Source organism: Coffea arabica, chromosome 2c (genome assembly GCF_036785885.1).
Source record: "Coffea arabica cultivar ET-39 chromosome 2c, Coffea Arabica ET-39 HiFi, whole genome shotgun sequence".
Taxonomy (NCBI): domain Eukaryota; kingdom Viridiplantae; phylum Streptophyta; class Magnoliopsida; order Gentianales; family Rubiaceae; genus Coffea; species Coffea arabica.
Genome location: NC_092312.1, coordinates 61,165,781 through 61,192,272, shown reverse-complemented (window position 1 = coordinate 61,192,272; position 26,492 = coordinate 61,165,781).

The following is a 26,492-nucleotide window of genomic DNA, read 5'->3' as shown; positions in this document are numbered from 1 at the left end:
GGTTCAGTTGACAGAGTTACTCGCAAAATTTGGGGAAATGGCATCCGAAATGGCCGCTCAAAAAAGGTTAATCGACGAACTCGTTAGTAGCGGAGTGCAACCTGAGCCTGTGCCCGCTACACAACCACAATCCGAACCATTTGTTATTCCTCCCAGCCAAACCACGTTACCATTTGTTATTCCTTCAATGCAAACCACGTTTGAGGGAATTGTCAACCCGCAATATGCTTATACTCAAAATCCTCCGTTCTATCCTCCTTATGGGCAAGGGTTTCAGCCTCAAAGCGACCCAAACATGCATCAGAACCCACCAGCTTTTTATCAAACCACCGAAGAACCCGTGATACCGGAGCACGCTTTCCAAAATAAGCCTGAAATGGGGGAATCTTCTGCTCCAATTGATATGAAGTTGCTCAAACATTTAGATCGTTTCGATGAATTTATAAGGAAGAGCCAGGGGTTGCATAAGCAGGGAGTCCTGGATTATGATGAATTGTGCCTTTTTCCGAACGTGCAGTTGCCTGAGGGGTTCAAAACCCCTAAATTTAACAAATATGATGGGACGGGTAATCCCAAGACACATCTCCGACTATTTGCCAACAAATTGGGAAAGCCCGTGGACGATGAGAATTTGCCTTTAAGGTTGTTCCCCGAGAGTTTGGAAGGGGATGCGCTGGACTGGTATTCTAACCTGAAGCTTGAAGACCTGAAGACCTGGCTCGATCTGTCCAATGCCTTTATCAGACAATATGAATATAACTGCGAGCTTGCACCGACCAGAACCACGTTGGAAGGAACAAAAAGGAAACCCTCCGAGGATCACAAGACTTATGCTAAGAGGTGGAGGAAAATAGCTGCCAAGGTGGAGCCTCCGATGACTGAGGAAGAAATCATTCGTACTTTCATAAAAGCCCATGATCCTCCATATTTTGAAAAAAATTTTCGTATGACCGGATGTTCATTTGCGGCAATTGTGAATAAGCTTGAAGAATTTGACGACTTTGTGAGAGCTGGGAAAATTGTTAATGTATCTGCCCTGAAATCGCAAGTAGAAGCTTTGCAAGGGCGAGGAAGCAGTGAAAAGAAACCACAATTCAAAAAGAAAGAAGGAGATGCGACCTTTGTTTGGAACCAGAACCCTTCACCCCGACCTCGATACCAACCCAACCCAACCTACCAGCAACCTTACCATTACTACATGTATATACTACCAACATCCACCACCCTCGACCTCGCCCAAACTATACTAACCCACCTTCAGCCCCTTTTCAAATTTCTCAACCAAATCCACCCCAAAACCGACCTCGACCTCCATTTAACCCAAGATTTCCTCCTCCAAATAGACCTGCTTACAACTATCCTCAACCCACTGAACCCTACAACAGACCCCCTAGCCGTACTTTTACCAATTTAGGCAGGCCTTTAGACCAATTATATGACCAGTTAAGGGCCTCCGGAAAAATTGGCACAGTACCCCCTCCTACCTATCCGTATGGCATGCCCGTCTGGTATAACCCGCAAGCTGTTTGCGCTTATCATTCAGGGGCACCTGGACATTCAACCTTGGATTGCAAAGCTCTTAAACATAAAGTTCAGGATATGGTCGAATCTGGAGAAATAGTGATCAGAAAAAGGTAGCCACAAGGGCCGAACGTAAATCAAAACCCCTTGCCAGAGCACGTTGGGGTCATTCTGGACGATGCGGAGTACGAAGAACAAGTCAAAAAATTGGCGAGGGAAGCTGAAGTATTTGGGGTCACAGACCAACCATTCGTCATAGAATTACCATTCGGAGAAGATAACAAACCTTTTGTCTTGGATCTTACGCCAGCAGAAAGTGAAGCTTTGAAGCCGGTATTCATCGAATTCCCTGAGCAGGAGCCCGTTTTGAGTCTGCAACAAGTACCGTGGAATTACGAAGAACCTACCATACAGATTGGGGAAAATTCAACTGCAAAGAAAGAGGTGTCAGTGGTTACCAGATCGGGGAAGACTGTAAGTCCATTTGAAACTACTATTCCGATTCAAGCTAATTCCGAGCCGCCCATTAAGCCAGCAATCACCGAGAAAGAAGCCGTGGATTTCCTTAAACGACTCCAGAGAAGTGAATACAACATAATCGAAAAGCTAAGCAAGTCACCTGCCCAGATAACCATGTTGGATTTACTTTTCTCTTCAGACGTGCATAGGGATGCGTTGATCGACGTATTAACTAAAGCTCAAATTCCGAGGGACATTTCTGTTGATAATTTTTCAAACGTGGTTGGGAGCGTATTATTCAACAAACAAATTGCTTTTTCTGACGATGAATTGCCGACAGAGGGCATTGGACATAATAGGGCGTTGTACATAACAGTGAGGTGCAACGGGAAAATGCTGCCGAAGGTGCTAATTGACAACGGGTCCGCGCTTAATATCTGTCCTTGGAGTACCTTGGAGAAGCTAGGATTGCAAGACATTAAGCTGAGACCTTCAGGGACTATCGTTCGAGGGTTTGATGGAGCTCAAAGGGAGCCGATAGGAGAGGCAGATTTAGTAATCGAGATGGGGCCCGCCCAATTTCAAATAACTTGCCAAGTAATGCACTTCCCGAGCATTTACAATATTTTACTTGGAAGGCCATGGATTCACAAGTCTGGGGCTGTGCCATCTTCGTTGCATCAATTGCTGAAATTCGTAGTAAATGACAAGCTAATCACTATCTTTGCCGAAGAGGACTGCCTGGTAATCACCGATTCTGGATCTAAAGAGGAGGGAAGTCGAAGTGCCACCATGTCCCCTCATAGCACATCCGATATAGTCTCCGTAAGTTGGATCACAACGGAGGAACAAGCTCTCTCAAAAGCAAGTGTAATGATGGCTAAGGAAATGATCCGTGGAGGCTATGAATTTGACAAAGGACTGGGACGAGATCTGCAAGGAATTTTGAAGCCAGTGGAGATTATTGAGAAAAAGGATTCGTTTGGTTTAGGCTTCCGACCGACTGCTAAGGATATCAGAGAAATGAAGGAGCGCAAGAAAGCGGAAAAAGAAGGAAGGCAAAGGGCTCTTGACATTCCACCCCTGTATTATACTTTCCCACGACCAGCCGAGGTGATCATGTCAGAAATCAACCCAGTTGATGAAATTGAAGCTAGTTTGGCCCAACTGTTCGTTGGGGCAACATTTGAAGATGGTTTTCCAGATGAGGCTGAATTTCCTGACATCCCTGAAGGATCAATTTCCAATTGGACAGCCGAGTCCCTGCCCGTTCGAAAGGAGTTTCGGTAAAATGAAAGGGGTTTATCATTCATGTGAATTCATGAAAATACTTTTGCATCTGTAAATAGCCAATGAAAATAATTTTACTTTTTGACTAACATTTGCGCATGTAAATATTGTTAAGTTTTCATTTCAATTTGCTTTCAAATCAAAGGTCTTTATGAAAATGCACAAGTTTGTTCTTGTTATGTTGTGTTGTGTTTAAATTCATATTGTTTGTTCATTTGTTTGTTGTATGCTTATTTGCTTATTATCCCACATTCGTTAATTCTTTCAGATGGCCAAAAATAAAATTATTTGACCCTTTGGATATCACAGTTCTGGAATACGATAATGGCAATCTCTATATCACTCATGACTTGGAGGTCTGTGAATCCGAACTCCAAAGCGAGAGTGATAATGAGGAGGTATTCGATTCTTTTGCAAAGGACCTTGAACAATATGAGGAAAAACCAAAACCGAACCTGGAAGAAACAGAAAAGGTTAACATTGGCACTGAGGATGAGGTTAAGGAGGTGCAAATTAGTATTCATTTGAATGAAAGGCAGAGAAAGGAGATGCTTGAATTCTTGACCATGTTCCAGGATGTATTTGCGTGGTCCTATGATGATATGACTGGCATTTCAACTGATGTGGTGGTGCATAGGTTACCCACAGACCCTTCTTTTCCACCCGTAAAACAAAAACCCAGAAAATTCAAACCAGATATAAGCCTCAAAATAAAAGAGCAAATTGAAAAACAACTCAAAACAACATTATCATTGTTTCCCATTACCCAATTTGGCTTTCAAATCCAGTCCCTGTTCCAAAAAAGAGTGGAGAGGTGCGAGTTTGTATTGACTATAGAGACCTTAATAAAGCCAGTCCTAAAGATGATTTCCCTCTACCAAATATTCACATTCTCTTAGACAATATTGCCGGACATGAGATTGAAACCTTTTGCGATTGTTTTGCTGGCTACCACCAAATCTTGATGGCAGAAGAGGATAGGGAGAAGACTGCTTTCATTACCCCTTGGGGCACATTTTGCTACCGAGTGATGCCTTTCGGTTTAAAGAATGCCGGAGCAACATATCAGAGGACCATGACAACCCTATTTCATGATATGATCCACCGGGAGATGGAGGTCTACGTGGATGATATTATAATCAAGTCTAAAAGGGCAGAGGACCACTTGGTTGATCTGAAGAAATTATTCGAGAGGTTACGGAAGTACAATTTGAAGTTAAATCCTGCAAAATGCGCCTTCGGAGCACCTGCGGGTAAGATGTTGGGATTTATTGTCAGTAAGAGAGGCATAGAGATAGATCCAGCAAAGATCAAAGCGATTCGAGACATGCCAGTGCCAAAAACTCAGAAGGACGTGAAAAGCTTTTTAGGGAAGATCAATTTTATCGGGAGGTTCATTGGCCAACTAACTGCCACATGCAAGCCGTTGTTCAAATTATTGAGGAAGAACGTGCCGTTGTATTGGAATGAGGAGTGCCAACGGGCTTTTGACAAGATTAAAGATTATTTGTTGCATCCACCAGTCTTAGTGCCACCCAAACCGGGCCGACCTTTGATTATGTATTTATCCGTGCTTGAAGGAGCAGTAGGGTGTGTTCTAGGTCAGCACGATGACTCTGGAAGGAAAGAACAAGCCATTTACTATCTAAGCAAGAAGTTCACGCAGTACGAGGCTAATTATTCATTCATTGAGAAAAGCTGCTGTGCATTGGCCTGGGCAGCCCAGAAGTTGAGACACTATCTGTTGAGTCATACCACGTATCTTATTTCCCGGTCTGATCCTTTGAAGTATCTTTTGGAGAAGCCGATGCTGACTGGAAGATTGACCAAATGGCAGATAATTCTATCAGAGTTCGACATTGTTTTCACCTCACAAAAGGCGGTCAAGGGACAAGCTATAGCTGATCATTTGGCGGAAAATCCAAGGGATGATGATTATCAACCACTCCGTACTTTTTTCCCTGACGAGAGGGTCCTATTTGTAGGCGCTGCAGATGATATAAGTGAACAAAGTCCTGAATGGAGGCTTTTCGTCGATGGAGCTTCGAATTCTCTCGGAGCCGGAATTGGAGCTGTTTTGGTGTCACCTGAAGGGAAGCACTACCCTGCCGCTGCCAAATTGCAATTCGCTTGCACGAATAACAAGGCTGAATATGAAGCCTGCATTTTTGGTCTCAAAATGGCGTTGGAAATGGAAATCAAAGAGTTGATAGCTTTCAGTGATTCAGATTTGCTCGTGCATCAAACCTTGAAACAGTGGATAACCAAAGATTCGAAAATTCTACCCTACCATTGTAGTCTGCTCACTTTGGCCAAACAGTTTCAAAATTTGGAGTTTAGACATCTCCCGAGAGCCAGGAACGCATTTGCCGATGCTTTGGCCACTTTAGCTTCTATGATCCAATATCCAGATGAATTGAGGATCGAGCCAATTCCGATTCAACTTCAAGATAAGCCTGCCCACTGCTGGGTTGCAAACGAGTCCTCGGATACTATTCCTTGGTTTAATGATCTTAAAGAGTTTCTTAAAACTGGGTCTTACCCTTTGCATGCTGGTATAAAAGACAAGAGTTTTCTACGTAGAATGGCTTCAAAATATTTCTTGAATGGTGAAGTGTTGTACAAAAGAACCTCAGATTTGAACCTTTTAAGGTGCATTGATGAAGGCGAAGCTCAATACATGATGAAAGAAGTGCATAGTGGCGTTTGTGGACCTCACATGAATGGCCATTTGTTAGCGAAGAAAATCATGAGGACCGGATACTTCTGGCTTACTATGGAGCATGATTGTATAGATTTTGTCCGGAGATGTATAAAATGCCAAATGCACGGTGACATTATACGCGCTTCGCCTACTGAATTGCATAGCATGACCGCCCCATGGCCCTGTTCAATGTGGGGTATGGACGTGATTGGTACAATCGATTCTCCCGCTTCAAATGGACATCGATTTATATTGGTGGCAATTGAGTACTTTACCAAATGGGTTGAAGCGGAGTCATTCAAACATGTCACGAAGAAGGTGGTTGCCAATTTCTTGAGAGATCATATCATTTGTCGATTTGGAGTACCCGAAACACTTATCACAGACAATGCCAGGAATCTGAACAATGACATGGTAGATGGACTATGTGAGCAATTCAAAATCAAACATCGCAATTCTGCCATTTATAGGCCTCAGATGAATGGAGCTGTAGAAGCCGCAAATAAGAATCTGAAGAAAATTATTCGCAAAATGACAGAAAAGCATCGCGATTGGCATGAAAAGTTGCCTTATGCATTGATGGCGTACCGGACTTCTATTCGGACATCGACTGGGGCAACGCCATATTCACTCATGTATGGAATGGAAGCTGTATTGCCAGCTGAGGTTGAAATTTCGTCACTACGAATCCTTATGGAAGCTAAATTGGAGGAGGCCGATTGGATCAAGCAGCGCCATGAGCAATTGACTTTGATAGATGAAAAGCGATTCAACGCCATCTGTCATGGTCAGTGCTATCAAAAACGTGTGGCCCGGGCTTACAACAAAAAAGTCCATCGACGGGTATTTGAAAAAGGTGATAAGGTACTGAAGCGGATTCTGTCAATGCAAGATGAAGCTAAAGGCAAATTTGCTCCAAATTGGCAAGGGCCGTTCATTGTCCAAAAGGTATTACCTGGCGGAGCGCTCATCTTGGCGGAAATGGATGGACAGGCATTCCCTCAACCCATCAACTCAGATATGTGCAAAAAGTTTTTCATTTGATCACGCAAATTTTCTTTAGAAATTCATGCAAATGGCGAAATGCAAGTCAGGCCATCTTCTTTTACACTAAAAACATTTTATCTCTACTTGTCCCCTTTGAGCCATCAGAATTGACAAATTTCGTTTGATAACCTTTAAGAATTGCAAACCCCACACTGGGGCAAATTTATTTGGAAAAAAAAAGAAGAAAAAGAAAAAAAGGAAAAGAAAAAAAAAGGGAAGAGAAAACCCTACACTGGGGCAAATTTAGTTTTCAAAGAAAAATGCAAAAGTGATGAAAAATGCAAAGAGAGAAAATTCGATCAAACTGGGGCAAATTTTCCTCAGTTTTGGAGTTGTTTTCAAAAAAGTGCAATCTCAAGTTATTTCACCTCTTATATCAAAATTTGCTTTCAAGCCTCAACTTTTCTTGAAAAACACTCCACCTGACCTCATTATAAAAGCCCAAAGTCCTGGCTTTCGTCACTTGCTGCATTTCTATTAGAAAATTTGTTAATCAACTGGCAGGTGATGTCCGTAATGTCTTCGCCTAATTTTACAAGGGAAGTACATTTTACTGATGCCAGAAATCTTTAATTCATGTTTCTGAGTCGATCATGGTTGAGATATTTCATTCTTCTTTAGGTGAAAACCCGAAAGGGCACCTCGAAAGAAAAAGAAAAGCGAAGAAAAAAAAGCGAAAAAAAAGAAGAAAAAAAAAGGGAAAAAAAAGAAAGAAAAGAAAAAGGAAAAGAGAAAAGAAAAACAACAAAAGCAAAAATAAAAGGGTGGGGGCAACCTTGGTGAAAACCCGAAAGGGCGCCAAGGTAGGTTTTCACAACAGTCAAGCTCGAGAAAGAACAGCTGGTGACCTGGTTCATTGAGGGTTTTCCTCATATTTGTGAAACTTCTGCCAGTATCGGATTCCGAAGCGAAAATATCCGAAGTCTCGAATATGATATTCGTTGGCTAAACTTGTATTGTTCTTTACAAATATTCTTTACAAATATTCTTTTGCAAAATGTATCTTTATGAACCTCTTGTTTATTCTCAATTATTTGTGTATGACTGCTTATGATTGTCTACATTCTTTTGCATGCTCATCTTTGCCTGACATAGGAAATCATCTTGCGTATACATTGATTTTTATATGACTAATTTTCACGCATCATTCTTTCACCATTGAATTCAAATGAATGATAAACCCTAAGGTTTGTGCAAAGATAAGGGATTCAATCATCAGCTATAGTGAGTGACATGCAACAAAGCTGCCACCTAGGTTGGGTGACGTGTTAAATCTGCATTTTATCAGTCTCGGAAATTGAAAGGTTTCAAGTTCGATTAAGGCAAACGTCACAGAGCAGAAGTAAAAGCATCACAAGACTCATGTTTACACGATTCTCAAGGCAAACCGGATCGAATAATGGTGGCAAGTCCATTATTTCTTCTTTTTCTTGCAGGAACACTGCATTTACAAATGGAAGCGACCATTCTCTTTTTCACACCTAAATCGATGTTATTTGCAAAGTTGGATTATAAGGAGCAACATCAACCATCGCTTCAACTACAGAGATCAAATCTTTCTCTAGGTACAAGAGTGTGAACTACTTTCAGGTAAAAATTCAATTCATTATCTCAAACTTCCCCAGTGCAGTCCCGTTTAAATTCTGTTCGGGTCAGTCCCGTTTAAATTTTTGTTCGGGTCAGTCCCGTTTTAAATTCTGTTCGGGTCAGTCCCATTTCAATTCTGTTCGGGTCAGTCCCGTTTAAATTCTGTTCGGGTCAGTCCCGTTTTAAATTCTGTTCGGGTCAGTCCCGTTTAAATTCTGTTCGGATCAGTCCCGTTTAAATTCTGTTCGGGTCAGTCCCGTTTTAAATTCTGTTCGGGTCAGTCCCGTTTTAAATTCTGTTCGGGTCAGTCCCGTTTTAAATTCTGTTCGGGTCAGTCCCGTTTAAATTTCTGTTCGGGTCAGTCCCGTTTAAATTTCTGTTCGGGTCAGTCCCGTTTAAATTTCTGTTCGGGTCAGTCCCGTTTAATTTCTGTTCGGGTCAGTCCCGTTTAATTTCTGTTCGGGTCAGTCCCTTTAAAATTCTGTTCGGGTCAGTCCCGTTTAAATTTCTGTTCGGGTCAGTCCCGTTTAATTTCTGTTCGGGTCAGTCCCGTTTAAAATTCTGTTCGGGTCAGTCCCGTTTAAATTCTGTTCGGGTCAGTCCCGTTTAATTTCTGTTCGAGTCATTAAATTCTGTTCGGGTCAGTCCCGTTTAATTTCTGTTCGAGTCAGTCCCGTTTTAAATTCTGTTCGGGTCAGTCCCGTTTTAATTTCATGTTCGGGCCAGTCCCGTGTTAGAATTCCTGTTCGTTGGAATCTTTTGCAGCCCAATAACACAGGTAAGTATTTGGTGTCTATTTCTTTGTCTCAAGTTTTTTCAAAACTCAGACAAAGAGGGGCAAACTGTAGACACCAAATTTTGAATAATTTTATGTAGCATCTATTTCATGATTTTCATTTTAGATCGCTTGCGTTTTAGTTCGTTTTGCACTATTAGTTGTTATGATATTTTAGTTTTATTCATTTTCGCCCTTTTAGTTGACCTATTTCATTTGCTATTTATTCTTATTTACTTTTAGTTTTAGTTTTTAGTTTGAACTTTTAAGTTTAAAATTAGCATAGAGTTTTTAGAAAAAGGAAAAGGAAAACATCAAAAAATATGTTTTAGTCATTTTGTTTTTATTCAATGCTTTCTTGAAGGAAAAGTGAAAATAAAAAAAAAAGTAAAAAAAAAAGAAGAAAAGAGAAAATTAAAGAAAAAGAGGAAAAAGAGGAAAAAGAAGAAAAATTCAAAAAATAGGCTTTAGTTGGCTTGGAAATATGGAAAGAAAGAAAAAGGAAAATTTGTTCACTAAAATATGTTTATTTCTTTAAATTCAATCTTTGGGCACTTTAGAGAAAAAGAAAATGATGAAAAATGGAAAATTAAAAAAAATGGCCTTTTTTGTTTAGTTTTTTGTTTAAAATTATTTTTGTTTTGTTATTATTATTATTACCTGGTTTGTGTAATTTTGTTATTATTATTATTTATATTTCATTTCTGTAATTATCAAGTTGTTAAAAAAAAAAAAAAAATTTTACGGCAGCATGCACGCTGCAATTTTTTGCAGCGTGCAAAGGACAGCCACGGATGCCTTTTGGAAGGCTGGATGTGAAGGCAAGGGTAAGCCTTCATCCTCACCATTGGGGTAAGGGTTTAAGGGATTGGGGAGCTCATATAAAAGGGGCAAGGAAGACAGCAGCCGCAGGAGGTTGAAAAGGGAGAAAGGAACGGCTGAAAATTCTGGGAAGAGAAGAGAGTAAAGTTGTCGGCTGGCATTTCAAAAGAACAAACCTGTGGGGATTGAGAGTGGGGCTAGAAGGATTGAGAGTAAAAGGGGGAGGGCTGAGTGAAAAGCTGAGATTAGAGAAAGACTTGGGCTGGAGGAAACTGCAAAGGAGTCTCGGCTGTGTGGGTGAAGGAACCAGAGGAGGAAGAACGTTGGCAACTGGGAAGATTCAGCTTCTTGGGCTGTGCAAGGACACTTTGTTCATCCTCCAAGATTCTGTTCTTTTTTCCTCTGGAAAAGGATAAAGGTAATGCCTTTCGCTTGTCTTCTGCCGTTAGATTGTAAAATCATGTCTGAAATGTTGAAGCTTTGCTGCGATGCTGGTTGTGTTTTGCCGTGAGTTCTGCTTTCTTTGTCTGCATTTCTGTGATTGGCCATATGATTAGGTCCTCTGGATTTGAAGCAATATGATTGTGGATGGGCTGTTGTGAAGCTTGTCTGGATTTTCTTTTCCATCTTCGCATGAGCAGATTGGGTTTGGGATTGAAGTAATTGCAGAAAAACTTGCGGCACTTTGTTTCTTTCTTCCTATCGTTGTTTTTGCTGTTTACTTTCATGTTTTGTTGGTTAGCTTCATTTTTCTGTTTTCGATCTTGCTACAAAGTTGCGTGTTAGTTGATGATGGATAGGTAGAATTCTGGTTCCTTGTTGAATCTGTTTGCATGATAAACTAGAAATTCTGGACACAAGTCGCGGCTGAAAACTGCAGCAAAGCTTCTGTTTTTCCAGATTTGGGTGATAGCTTTCTTGAGTTTTTTTGTTTCTTTGTTTGGGCTTGCGGTTTGGCTAGCTGTTGTTTAATCTAAAGCCTTTGATGCTTGGTTAAAAATCCTGATTCATTATGGGTTGTCGAAAGCTTCCTAGCTTTGCAGAAATTCTTGCGGCATGCTGTCTTGTTGTTTTTTCTTTATCTTGGGCGGTCATCAACTTAGATTTGCCATCTTAATCCTGCAAGCAAAACTTCATGTTTTGGAACATGATTTGGGACAATAATTTCTGGTTTGATGAACTTGTGTGTATGATGAAATGGGTGTGTTTTGCTGGAAATCCCAGGTCATAGTTTAGCAGACCTTGAGTTTATTTTGCTGCACTGTCTTGCCAAGAGTTTCATCAATTGCCGAAGTCTGGCTGCAGAATCTTGTTAATTTTTGTAGCTTGCGTGACATGCCTCCAAGATTGCATTTGTTAGTAAACGTTGAGTTGTGTGAAGTTAACTTCAGTTGGTGCGAACCTTTGTTTGCTGAAAGTTGCATCGAATTACCGAAGTTGTATGCTGAAAATGCAGAATTTCTTTTGCTATCTTTGGATGTTGAACTCTGTTTTTCTTACTCGAATTTGTTGTTTGATGTTGGATTGGGATGTTGGGCTATGTTCGGATGAAGATTACATGTTGTTTCACTTAAGACAATGAATTGAAAAGCAAGCTATGGCTGGAATAGTGCAAAAGACTTTAGAAATGGTTTTTGCAGAAGTTTAAGCTTCATAACCGTGCATGGCTTGCATGGAAATTTTTCTGAAAAATTGTCTTTTAACCCTCCAAGTTCCCCATTGACTCACTATGGCCCAAGTATACTGAAAAATCCCTCAAAGTGATCCCTCAATCTTTCTTTTCCCTTTCAATTTAATCCTAATTTTGTGAATCACTAGTTGTGTAATTGCTTAAATGTTTTCAATGGATCAAATTCATGTAATTAATGGTCAATTTGAGATGCCTTGACTCCTCATGTTCCTTCTCCCTTCCAATTAGATCTTAAGATGTTTGCATTTGAATCATTAATTGATCTTTATTATTTTGGGGACCTTTGAAGCTCTTTGATGATTCATTTTGACGTTGATTGTGATTGATTAGTGGTCATTATTGGGTCCTAGAAATGCAAGTTTAAACCATTCATGGACCTTCACTCACTCTTGGATTCTTGAGATATGATGTTTGCTTGAACTTTATTTTTACTTGGGGACCTTTGAGTTTTTAAATGCTTCAATTAGGTTCAAATGATTGAGTAGTGCTTGCTTTTGGGTCTTTAGTAGATGTTATGCTTGGGGATTGGATGATCATGCCTTTGCCTTGGTCTTTAAGTAGTTTTGACTTCATTGAGTTGCAATTGAGGGAAAGTTTGATGTTTTGGTGGATCCAAATTGTTTAGTTTATATCTTATCACTAAATTGGTGCATTAATCTTTTGTTTTTGGTGATTTTAGCCTAAGCTAGTCTTTTCTTGGGTGACTCTAGCCAAGTTGAGTTTGTTTACTTCCTTAGTATCACCAACGGGGAGGTATAATCTCTTTTACCCCTTTTGTTTCTCTCCTATGTGGACTAATGTGCTAAGTGAAATTTGCATGTCTATTTCGCTTTCCTAGTTTTATTTTCATTACTTTCATTTATTTCATTTACTTTTGCTTTTTATTTAAGTTATTCTTTATGGGGTATGTGTACACCTCTTGGCTTGTAATAGATAGGGCTGTGGCGAGCAATTTGGTCCATTTTCCCTTTCCCCTTTTGTTTTAGTTAGTGAATGTAATAGGTTCATTAGTTTGGTCGCATGCCTACGTGTTAAGTGTTTAATCGCTTTATTAGGTCTTTGCATCTAGTCAAGCATGCTAAGTGTTATGTGCTACGTGTTTATAAGTGATTCGCATGTCTACCCGCTTTTTATAGTGTGGATGAATGGAATGGATGAATGTACGTCACCACACTAGTCCAACGCTAGTTGTGGCTTCTTTTATCGTTTCCACTAGTCCAACGCTAGTCGGAATTCATAGAATGGGCTAGTCCAACGCTAGACCCTTAGGATTTTTCCCTTGTTAGTACATCATTTGCTTGTTCACCACATATCACGCATTTTCCTTAGTTTTATCATTTGGCATGAGCCTCGAACCCCTTTTCCCCTCACTTTAGGTTTTGCATCTCATGCTAGCTATAGGGTTCATTTTGCTTGAGTGTCCCTTTCCGATAAGGAAAACGAGCGAGTGTGGCTACTCGATAGCCTTAGCACGCTAGTTTTGCCTTCTAATCAAAGGGAAAATAGAAGTCGAAAAGTTAAGAGTCAACCCCCGTACCCGACTTGTTGCATTCCCCTAGGGTCATACTTTCATTTTTATCACATCCATACACTTTTAACCACAATTTTGCACATTTCTCAAACCATACTTTATCACTACATTTTTCCTACCACGTGCTCATTTCCACCTCACAAATGAAATTCCACTTTACCTTATATATCTATTATTCTATTTTCACACACTTGCACACAAAAAACACTTGAATTTTATTCAATTTCACACATGCACCTTTTTATACATTCGCACACTTGCACGTACATTTCTTGCATCTCTCATACACTTTCACACTTGCACACTTGAATTTGAACTCTCATTTGCATTAATCGACCTCTATGAGGTTTTCCTTTGTTGGCCGCCACAATTCATGTGGTTTGGGACCAAAAGCCTCACAAGAGACATCGTAGAATTTAGGATTGCATTTTCCTTTCCGTTTTGCATTCATATAGTCATATCCAACGTGCGATACATACATTGGGTAGAAAATTAGGAAAGGTAAGGTTAAGTCGCGCAACTAGCCTTGGCTAGGTCAAAAGGGTGCCTTGGATTCTATCCTTGCCTTCCCCTTTGTCAAACGTGACTCCCGAACCTTTTTCTTTGGCTTACGTGGACTAGGAGTCGTTTTAAAAATGGTTTATTACTACTTGGCTTTAAATCTCATTTTTAGGTGACTTGGTACACTTTAAATCATTACCAAGTGGCGACTCCAAACTTTTCTTTTCAAACCCTTTTTAAAACTATTTTTTGGGTCAAATCGTCGCTTTCCAAGTCCCATTGAGACCCATGTCTTTTCAACTCACAAAAATCATTTTCCAATCACAATTGAATTAAAAACATCTTTCTCAAACCATTTATTTTTTCTTATCAAAAAATGGGGCGCGACAAGTTCTATATCGGGCCGGGTCTTGGGTGCCAGCGTTTTGTTGATAGTTGTAATTATGGTTGACGGGTAATGTGGGTCTTGGATGATAAGGAGAGCGAGGTCTAGTTTGAAAACTATGTGGAGAAATATGAAATGGTGTTGTAGGTGTGTTTGGGTAATTTGGTCGAGGTCGAGGATGAGGGGTATTAATGTGATAAACAGGATGAGGGTTTGAATAGTAAGGGTAAGGGTTTGAGTAGGTAGGGTATTGTCGAGGTCTGGGTATTGGAACAGGGTTTCGATTCCAGACAAAAGCAGTTTCCCCCTCTTTCTTTTGGAATTGTTGCTTCTTCCCATTACTACCTTGACTTTGCAAAGCATCCAACTGTGATTTGAGGGCAGACACATTAACAATCTTTCCAGCTTTCACGAAATCATCAAATTCCTCAAGCTTATTAACAATTGCGGCAAATGAGCATCCAGTCATGCAGAAAATTTCTTCAAAGTGCGGCGGATCATGTGCCTTAATGAAAGCGCGTATGATTTCGTCCTCAATCATTGGTGGCTCGACCTTTGCAGCTATTTTTCTCCACCTTTTGGCATAAGTCTTGTGGTTCTCAGAGGGTTTTCTTTTTGTTCCTTCCAACGTGGTTCGCGTCGGAGCCAGCTCGCAATTATACTCGTACTGCCTTACAAAAGCGTTGGACAAGTCAAACCAGGTCTTCGCTTCTTCGGGTTTCAGCTTGGAATACCAGTCGAGTGCATCCCCCTCCAGACTTTCTGGGAATAGCCTCAAAGGCAGATTTTCATCATCTGTTGGCCTACCCAACTTGTTGGCGAACAATCTGAGGTGTGTCTTGGGATTGCCCGTCCCATCATACTTGTTAAACTTCGGAGTTTTGAACCTCTCAGGCAATTGCACATTCGGGAAAAGGCAAAGCTCATCATAATCCAAGACTCCTTGTTTGTTCAACCCCTGACTTTTCTTTATAAACTCATCGAAACGGTCCAGGCGTTTGAGAAGCTTTATATCAACGGGAGCGGAAGATTCCCCAATTTCTGGCCTGGTTTGAATAGTATGGTCTGGTAGGAATGGCTCAGCAGTAGTGTGATAAAAGGTATGTGGCTCAGGTGGTATGTTTAAAGTAACTTGGGGTTGTGGGCCTTGCATGTGAGCAGGGAAAAATGAAGGACCAGGAGGGTAAGTGTATGGCAAATGTATGGTGGGATATGTGAAAGTTCCTTCGGGTGGAATAGGGAAAGATGGAGTATCAGTGACTTGAGTTGAAGGGATGACAAATGGCTCTGGCTCTGACTGCCTGTCAGGTACAGGTTCAGGTTGAACTCCGCTGCTGATTAACTCATCAATCAACTTCCTTTGGGTTGCCATTTCAGATGCCATTTCCCCAAATTTGGCGAGTAATTCAGTCAACTGAACCCCGGGACTTGTGGCTTCCGGCTGGGTAGTTGCAGCGGTTTTATCAGACGATCCTGGCCGAGTACTCATGTCTACACGATTCTTTTGGGCTTTACTACGAGATCGCGTTATGATGGGGTTTTGCCAATAAGCTATGTTTAAATATTACCTGAGAATTTTTGAAAGATTACCCTTAGATTTAACCCTCGCTTAGTTATAATAAAGATAAAGAAAAGAAAAGAAAAAGAAAAAGGCAAGAGTTAGTAGATATCCAGAAAATTCGGATGCATGTCCTATGGGGGAACCCTTTTTGTGCCAAGGGTAGGCCTAGCATGAAAATGCAATCCTCCAGAGCAGGCACTATACCATACCTGATGGATCTGATCAACTCATTTAAGTGAAAAATAATTTTGAAAAATTTGGTCAATTGGAGTGACGAGAGACATTTGTCAAAATGATGTCAACGTCCAAATGGATTGCTCACTTTTGATCGATACAAGAGTTTGCAAAAACGCACGGGTTTGACCTTGACGAACTTCCTATCGAAGAGATTGGAATTCGTTTTGACAACTTTTCTCAGTAAAGCACGGGTTTAAACTCCAACTGATCAAATGGCTGGATGCCATGGATGTTTTTCTCAAAATCGACTAAGTTTCCCAATTTGAAATTGACATTGAACCCTGATTGGTCAAATGGGTTGAATGAAATTGACCATTTATTTAAAATCGACCGGATTACCCTAAAAAGGGGAACGGGTCAAATGAATTGAGTGAAATTTAAAAAACTTACTCAAAATTGGCCGGATCATCCTAAAAAAGGAATTTGATCGCATGAAATTGAGAATCTGATTCAAAATGAACCGGTTCATCCTAAAAACTAAAATTGGTCAAATGAATTGAATGAAATCGGAGATTTATTCAAAATTGACCAAATCGCCCTAAAAGGGTAAACTGGTCAAATGAATCGGACGAAATTGATGATTTATCGAAAATCGACAAAATTGCCCTAACTAATCAAATGAATTGAATGAAATTGGTGATTTATTCAAAGATCGACCAGATTGCCCTAAAATGGGTGAATTAGCCAAATGAAATGAAGATTTATTCAAAAATCGATCGGATGACCCTAAAAAGGGTAAATTGGTCAAATGAATTGAAGGCAAATTGATAAAAATAGACTGGATGAAATTGATGAATGAAATGGTCCAATGGATTGGATGGAATTAGGAGCTTATTAAAAATCAAGCCATCCACTGGTAGTTTCAAAAAACCTTATTATGATGCATTAGCCTATGAGCCTTCTAAAATCAAATTTTGGCCTCAATTGATTTATCATCTCAATAGGAGGAATCATTCGTGAATTTTCTTCAAATTAATGTCCTTTTACGCAAGGGATTTTTACCAATTTTTGATACAATGGCCAAAAAGTGATTTTAGACGCTCATATTCCAAAGATCGCTCTATGAAGACGATCGGATCCTACCTTACCTTGTGCACTACCCCTTTGGATGGTACAAAATGTAAACGTGCTAGTCTCATTGGATTAAGTATCCGAGACACAAGGTGGTGGTTTCCTAACACGGGATCCCCTAAATGGCATTCCCTTCTATGGTTTATGCGTGATGCCAGTTTATTAAAGCGATAAAACATGCAATTTGAAATGAAAACGTGACCTAAGGAGCCCTTCATTTGCCAGGGTTGACCTAAAATGGTATGGCATTATTAATTTACGAATGAAATATACCGAAATTTCTAAACGTGCAATGGCCTATCTATAAGGGTAGGTCCTAAAAGAGGATCATGCCAGACCTCTTATTTCCTAACGTTTGTGAATGCGAAGGATAAGAAACAAGAAAACGTCAGTTCAACACATAATCACATAACACGTTGGACAATTAGATGATACAAAAGCAACAAAGAAATAAGGAAAGAGGGTGGGATCCCTCCCCTCGTGCATGGTGTCCCTAATAGGGTAAGGTCGACTCTACCCTAGGCAATTCTAAAATGGATGCATGAGGTTAGGGTTCACTAATGCATCTAGACTCGATAGGTCATAGGCCCCCGAGCCTTCAGACTTAGAAACCAAGGGTCATCAATCCCAAGATTCTTTGTCGGTGGCTCGAGCGATTCCCCAGACGTTGCTACGCACACGTCGTGTTACGGCTACCCGTTTGGGCGAATCTAAAAAAAATCCTCAACCTTCGACTAAAAACTAATAGGTCATCAACCTAAAGTTTAAAGCGGAAAATCGAGTGACCCCTCGGATCATGCTACGCACACGTCGTGATACGATCACATGTCCAAGTGGGTCGCCTAAAATCCTAATAGGGTGGAGTGGCGTGACAAGCCACTAAAAGAAAAATAAATGAAGGGTGAAAAAAAATTAAAGCGTATGCTCGTATGCTAGTGCTCGTTTGGAGGGGAGGGATCAAGAACCAACGTGAGGCTCTAAGGTGACACACACCCCCCCAAATGCAATGCGACCGCGAGGTAAACAAGTAAACGTACATCCAATTCAACCAATCATACATTCACGAGCGAGGGAGTAGTTGGACACGTGTGAAATGCAAAATCCTAAGAAAAGAAAAAATGCAATCCTAAACACCCAAATGTGATATATGAAAAGATTAAAAGAAGAAAAAGGTTGATTAAATCAAATTTGCTCGAACTCTCGAATAGTCCCCAGTGGAGTCGCCAACTGTCGCGCCCCATTTTTTGATAAATAAATAAATAAATGGTTTAAAAATGTATTTTTGTGATTGAAAAATGAATTTTGATTTTAAAAAAAAAGTGGGTCTAAATGGGGGTTTGAGAATGCAACGATTTGACCCAAAATTATAGTTTAAAAAGGGTTTTTAAAACTAAATACGGAGTCGCCACTTGGTAATGAGTTAAGGTGTACCAAGTCACCTAAAAAATGTATTTTTAAAGAAAAATAGGAAAAAGTAGTGAGAAACCCTTTTTAAACGACTCCTAGTCTACGTAAACCAAAGAAAAAGGTTCGGGAGTCACATTTGACAAAGGGGAAGGCAAGGATAAAATCCAAGGCACCCCTTTGACCTAGCCAAGGCTAGTTGCATGATTTAATCAAAGATTTTCTTGTTTTAACCAAAGAATTTATTACATTTGGATGCACTACATGAATGCAAACCCTAGACCTAGGGGTATTGGGGGAAATTTCTCTTCAAAGGTTGAGTGGTGCCAATCACATTAATTGTGAAGCTCAATGACGATCCTTTGAAGAAGTCACGAATAATGCGAGTGGGATGCAAATGAATGGAATGCATGTATGCAATGTGAGGACATGAGTTTGAAAAAGTAATAAAAGACAATAAATATGAAAATGTGCACGTGAGTGGGCAAGGTACGGTATGTGAAATGATAATATGAAGTGCATGTGTGCAAGTGATGATAAAAGTGTTCGTGTGCAAGTGAAGAAACATAAAGGTGCACGTGTGCAAAATGGGAGGAAAAAATGAAAGTGTGATGGGGGTATAAAATGATAGAGTGGATTTAAAAAATGCATGAGCCTAGGGAATTCATGCATATTGGGTACGGGGAGACCTAAATCGTGACTCAATTTGCCCTTTTATAGAGGGAATACAAGTGTGCTAAGGCTTAGAAAAAGCCACACTCGTCTATATCCCATATTTAAGGGGACTCTCAAGCAAATGAACCTTATAACTAGCATGAGATGCAAAAAGCCCTAAAATGAAGGGAAAAGGGTTTCGAGGAGCATGCCAAATGATAAACTAAGAAAAATGCATGACATGTAATGAACACGCAAATATGTACTAATGAGGGGAAATCCCTAAGGGTCTAGCGTTGGACTAACCCATTCTATGAATTCCTACTAGCGTTGGACTAGCGGAAACGTACATTCATCCATCACATTCATTCATGGCTATGGAAAGCGAGTAGACATGTATTTCTCACGTAGCACATTGGTTCACATAGGAGAGACAAAAAAGATAAAAGAAGTTATACCTCCCTTGAGTTGGAGCTCTAACGTAGTGAAATTACTAATTTACCCACCAAAATAATAAAAGGGTCAAGGCACCACTTAAATTATCAAATAATCACATGAAACAACCATTAAACACAAAAATGGAAATTAAGCACGAAACGAAATTTCAAATATGGAATAGACCATGCATGTGCAGGGGAAACTCGGTCTCGAATAAAAAAAAGTCTCAGGAATCTAAAATGGAGTGCTAAATTAAATGGTCTAAGGTGGAATCCATCACAATCAAATGCAAAAATCACGAAAGAAAAAATGGAAAATTAATTCATTATAATTAAACGAGAAGATTAGTCATGATCTTAATCAAACAGAAAATCAAACTATGAACTCCCAAGACTATTGAATTTTCTTATTTCATCCTAAAAAAACACAAAAAGTTTATCCATGAGTCAAACGAAAGCATACTAACATGTTAAAGGGATAAAATTGAGAACATTTTCCAATCTTATGGGCCTAAGTACCATTAAACGAAAATCTGGGGTTGGAACATGCAATTTCTGGGAAGTCTTGCATGCATGCTACGAGGAAACTTCTGCAACAAAAGCTTTTTGCAACTAAAGCAGTCCGGCAATTTCCATTTCCGCAAGTGGATTTCAACTTCAAAACACCATTTTGAACTAAAAAACTTTTCAAACAAACATCAAAGTCTTAATCTAAAACCAAACCAACAGCAACATTCATCATTCCAATCATACAAACTGAAGCTGAGATCATGCAAACTCTGGAAAACTTTCATGCAAACAAAGCAAAACAAAAGCTGCCACAACCCCAAGCGACTCTCGGCAAGCAAGATTCATGCAACTTTTTGATCTATTCCCAATCAAACATGGATACAACTTGACAACAAATGGGATTCTTGGAGTACTTTATGCAGGTCTCATGTAACAAAACAAAACAAGAAGCTTTTGCAAATTTCTGCTGCAAGCTTTTGCAGCCTCAAATCATGCGTGTTTCATACCAGCAAAATGCACAAAGTTCATTGTTTGCCAACCCAATTCATATGAATCCCACATCGTTAACTCTAAGCAATAATCATCTATCAATAGTGATCCCAACAGAGAGTATCTCAAACGAGAAAACTAGGAAAGAAACAGCAGAGGTTCTCAACCTTTGTTCAAAACTTCAAACCAGAGCATTCAATAAAAACATGCTAAAAAAAACTGAATCACAAAGCAACCAAAATATTAGACATCTGTACAAGGATTTTCAAGGCAATCATCATACAATCCATGGAGATGCTTGCTGCAAATTCCTACAACTAATTCATGCAAAGTTACGATGGAAATCTCTGTAGTAACTCTCGGCAACTACTAAAAACAAAATCTGCAACAAACTAGCTGCTAACCTTCACTTTTCAAGCATGGATTTTACCCTCAAAACACCATCTCAAACGGAAACAAATTCAACCAAACAATCAAAACTTTGATATAAACCAAAAACCCACAGGATCTTAGCATCTAAACTTATAACATATTAGAATAAAAACCTGCAATTTTCCTGGTGCCGAACCCGCGACATGAAGAATGAATGAAATATTCGCATGATTGACAACAACTTCAGATTAAACTCACTTGCAGATTTTGGAATATTCACAATATAAAAACCATAGTTTTAGTTCCTTTCCCCCACCGACAGATTCACAAGCAAAACCTCCATGGTGAAAGGCAAACAGATGTAAGCATCACAACAAAGTTTCAACCCTTCTAACATGATTTTTATAATCTATGGACAGCAAAACAAATGAAAGGCGTTACCTTTATTCCTTTTAAGGGGAAAATCAGGGTCTGGGATGATGAATAGGGTGTCCTTGCTCAGCCCAAAAGCTTTATCTTTCCGGCTACCAAACGTTCTTCCTCTGGTTTCTTCAACAGCATATCCACTCCTTGTTTTCCTTTGCTCTCTCTTGCGCACTATCTCTCAATCTACTCTCTTTTTTCCTCCACCTCTGTTCTTGCCTCTCTTCTCTATCTAGCCGACCCCCCTTTTCGTTTTCACTTTCTGTTTTCCCAATCCTTACGGCTGCGCCTCCTTTCTGTCCTTTTCTCCCGGCTTCCTACTCTTCTCTCCTAATTTTCTCTTAGCCGCTGCCAAAAATTCTCCCAAAACCTCCTCTTTTTTCTTTTTTTCCGATCCTATCCTCCTCTGCCTTGCGGCTGCTGTTCTCTTTTCTATTTATATGGGAATTCTCCTCCTAAACCCTTAACCATACTCTCCAAAATTTGCAGCTAAGGGGCTCACCGAGCCTTCCCTTGCAAAGCTGCGAAAAACGCAGCAACAATGTCGCGTATGCATTTTTTCTTTTTCTTTTTTTTTTCTTCTTTTTTTTTTTAGATTAATTTAACAAAAATGATAATAAAAAATAAGTAATAAAAAATAATAATTTTACATCAAAATAAACAAACTAAAACAACAAAATTGCCATTTTCAATCTTTTTCTTTCATTTTTCATTTTTCATCATTTTTCACTTTTTTTCTTTTTTTCACTTTCAAGAAATTCTATGCTAAAAACTTAAAAATAGAAATAAAACTAGAAACTAAAAACAAAAAATCGAATAAAATGAACGCGACAAATAAAAAGCTAAAAAATAAACAGTAAATGAAATTACACCAAAATTTGGTGTCTACAGGGTCGATCCCACAGAGAAAATTGCAATTACCGGTGTTTTTCGAACTCCTTTATTATCTAGACTATCAGAAATATAAAATTAATGAAAATAACACTAGAAAACTCCTAGAGATATGGAATTCTTTACTACTCTTGCAAGTGAAGTTACCGGTTAAGTGAATGCTATTATCTTGGTTAATTATGGCATAATTTCCTAATATATGTGAAACCTACTCTCGTAGTGAATCAACTATACTTGTAATTAAGCCATACCTACTCTCGTAGTTATGAAATTAACTACAAGTTCATTTCTTCTATGAAATTACATGAAACAAGTCACTTAAGCCACATAGGTGCACCTCTACTCTCGTGAGTGAACTCCCCATGTTTATCACTTCTTCGAACTAGTGTTAAACTCCAATTCTCATCGCAAATTTAACACCTTTAGATAATCACAATTAATGGTCAGTTAATTATGATTAGAAAATCAAAAGTGATAAATAACTTGCTCAAATAATATCACCAAATAACCAACTAAACATTACTAACAAAATATAAAAAGTTCATCCATACTCTAGGCATAAACTTTAGAAACACATAAATAACATAAAATATTAACCAACAATAGAATCAAGTATAAAAGATAAAGAGTTTGGAAGGAATGTTAACGAGCGCGGGGTATACATATAACATTAAACTCATCCTAATCAAGTTTTACATTTATAAACTCCTAAATACCCCACACGCGATTTATTGCAAGTATACGAATCGTAAGCGAGTATAGGGTATTAAGGATCGATTCCACAAGGAAGATTGCAATTACCGGCACTACTAAACCTTTTTTATTATTTAGACTATCAATGAATTATAACAAGTAAAACCTACTGAACTTATGCAAGAAAATAACAAATGAAAACTCCTTAGGTTGTGGTATCCCTAAATACTCATGCAAGTGCTATATTTGGATCATTGAGTACTACTATCCAGGCTAGTTATGGTGTAATTTCCTTAAATATGTGAAACCTACTTTCGTAGTGAATCAACTATACTCATAACTAATCCATACATATTCTCATGGTTATGAAATTAGCTACAAGTTCATTTTTTCAATGAAATTACATGAAATTAATCACTAAAACCACATAGGTGCACCTCTACTCTCGTGAGTGTACTCCCTATGTTTAGCACTTCTTGAATCAGTGTTAAATCTCAATTTTCATTACAGAAACAATACCTTAGATAATCACAACTAATGGTACCAGATTAATCATGATTTTAAAGAGCTAAAGTGCTAAATAACTTGCTCAAATCATAGCAATCAAATAACCAAATAATAAACACTAACAATTATAAAAAGTTCAACCAAACTCAAGGCATAAACTTTAAAGATACATAATGAATACAAAATCCATAACTAGCATATTAACTATACTTAAGAATCTGATACAAAAGATAAAGAGTTGGAGAAGAGATAACCCATGTCACTTGAGATTCAACTCCTCCATCTTCAACTGCATCTTCAACTGCATCTTCATCCTAATCTAGCCAATATATAAGAATGGATGAACTATACTATTCTATACTAAACTAATCTAACACACAAAAAATAGAAGAACTACATCTCTGCACTCCCAAGCTTTCTCCCATATGATGATCCACATTCTCCTTGCAAGATTTGGCTATTTCAAGACAAAGGAATTCATGAAAATAAGGCCTACACTTCCTTTTTACAGCTGGTAATGTTTCTCACATGTCTAGCATTGCATGTGACTTAGTGAAGGTAAAATTGAGTTTTTTGCATAAAGAGCAACCTTCTCTGACCACAATCCGGCCAGAAATCTGGCCATAAATCCAGCCAAGTTTCAGTTGGATTGCTACAGTGACATTTTGATGCACTTTTGTTCAATTTTCAGCTCTGCTCCCATTTTGCGTCAACTTCAACTGAACTTTTATTGATGATAAAAGCTGATTTATCTCTTGACCAAAACATAAAACTTGTAACCCTTTGAGTTAGCTTTCCAATGCATCAAGAATTACCTCATTTGAATCTGTGTATACTTAGAAATGACCGAAATACCCTTGACTGCTCACTGCCTTGTTTCAGCTTCGACCAATAGAAATTAGCTACAGTAATTCGGAGTTTTGACCTAGAAAACCTTCAAACCGGATTCAGATGTCTTCATCAAAGTTGTAGATCTATCTCTTATCTTCAAATTGGTTTAAGAATCATCTCAATCCAATTATTGTAGCTTAAGTTATAGCCAAAATACGAAAATGTGTCAAAACTGTCAAAATGAACAAAATCCAAGTAAAAAGTGATAAAAACCTCATTTAATCACTTAAAAGCATTTTTCACCAATTATAGCCAAAATGATTCATTTTCTTCCAATAATATAACCAAAGTGACTAAAAATAATATAAAATGTCATACAATTATTATGTAAATTAGTCACTTATCAAATTCCCCCCACACTTAAATCGTTGCTTGTCCTCAAGCAATTCACACATAATCAATTACAATGATTCAAGAGATGAAGCAATATATGCATTTTAGTCAAATTTAATTCCTCATGACTTGGAAAACAATCATTATACAATTATTTAATTTACACTAAATACTCATAATATCAGGTAAAGGAAAGATAATTATACCCTAATTTTAACAAGTTAAACTTAATCTCTCACCCTAATCTAATTTCACAAATAAGCAAATCACATAGTCAATTTATAACTTTTCTCCTCCTATAATCATCTTTTGCTCAAAATTTACAACTAAGAGGGATTTATTCACACTAATTTTACTTAAATAGTGAGAATGCCTTTTGACGTGAAAATCGATACTTTTAAGTGAAGATCTCCAGTTACTCAACATTTCACTTATTCAAGTTGCTATGCATACTCTTAATTCAAATACCTTTTTACGCGAAAGTTGACATTTGTATATGCCAACCCCCGGTTACTTGGTACAAGAATCATTAGTGTAGAACAATTTTTATTTATTTTATTTTATTTTATTATTTTTTTTCTTTCTTCTTTTTTTTTTTCTTTTTCAGAAATAAAGGACAATAAATAGATATTCCCTCTTAGAAAAAAATCAAAGGAGGAGTATAACCTTTATCGACTATATCAATCACTTACTTGCAAAATAAAGTAAAGAGAAGAAATCTGTTAGGATCGAAGACAACCTAAGAGGGGGGTGAATTAGGTGGTTTAAGAGCTAGCCAAAATATAAATCAACTTTTTTCTGAACAAGCCCTTTTATTCTAAAGAACCAGACCAAGTAACAAATTATGATAAAGCGGAGGTAATTTAGAGCAGAAGAGATAAACAGTTAATGTTGCAGAGCAGTGAATAAGAAGATGAAAAAATCAAACCAAATCTCAAACTCGACTAGAGTTTGAATTTCCCTTTATATTGCAAACTCCTTCAAGTTGATTCAACATACAACCAATCTCTTGTGCACTCGGAAGGATCACTTCCTCCTTGCCTCAAGGTACACTTGATCAAGCAAGGAAGTTTTACAAACACTCGAATAACCCTCACACAGCTACACTATTGAAGAAATTGAACCACACTTGAAAAGCTAAAAGAGGATCACACGACTAAGAGTACAAATCTTCTTTTTGGAGTACTCTTATGCTAGAATCACTCAAGATCTGATGTAAACTTAATGTGTATCCGTGCTCTTGGTGGTTGACTTTTATCCTATTTATAGTAGACCAGAAACATGTTCAATTAATGCCACTAACGGACACAAGGCAGCTGAAGAGTCAACTAGCCGTTAGTAGTGTCGGACGTCCGGTAGGCTGGTTTTGTGCGTCCGAACGCAGGCAGTCAGTTCAAGAAATTTTCTTGAAACCTTTAGGACGTCCGGTAGCATCAGAATGTGCGTCCGACCATGTGATGTAAAAACTTGGAATCCTTCATTACTTCCTTTGGACGTCCGGTGCTTCTAATGCTTGTCGTCCGAAGTGTTGCAACGATTGTCGGACGTCCGGTGCTCAGGTATTGTGCGTCCGATTGAGGTTAGAAATCTTAGGGGTGCTGACTTATCAGCTTCGGACGTCCGAGGACAGGCTCTTTGCGTGACCGAAGATACTCAACGGTTATCGGACGGCCGATAGGATGTATTTGTGCGTCCGACAGATGTTTT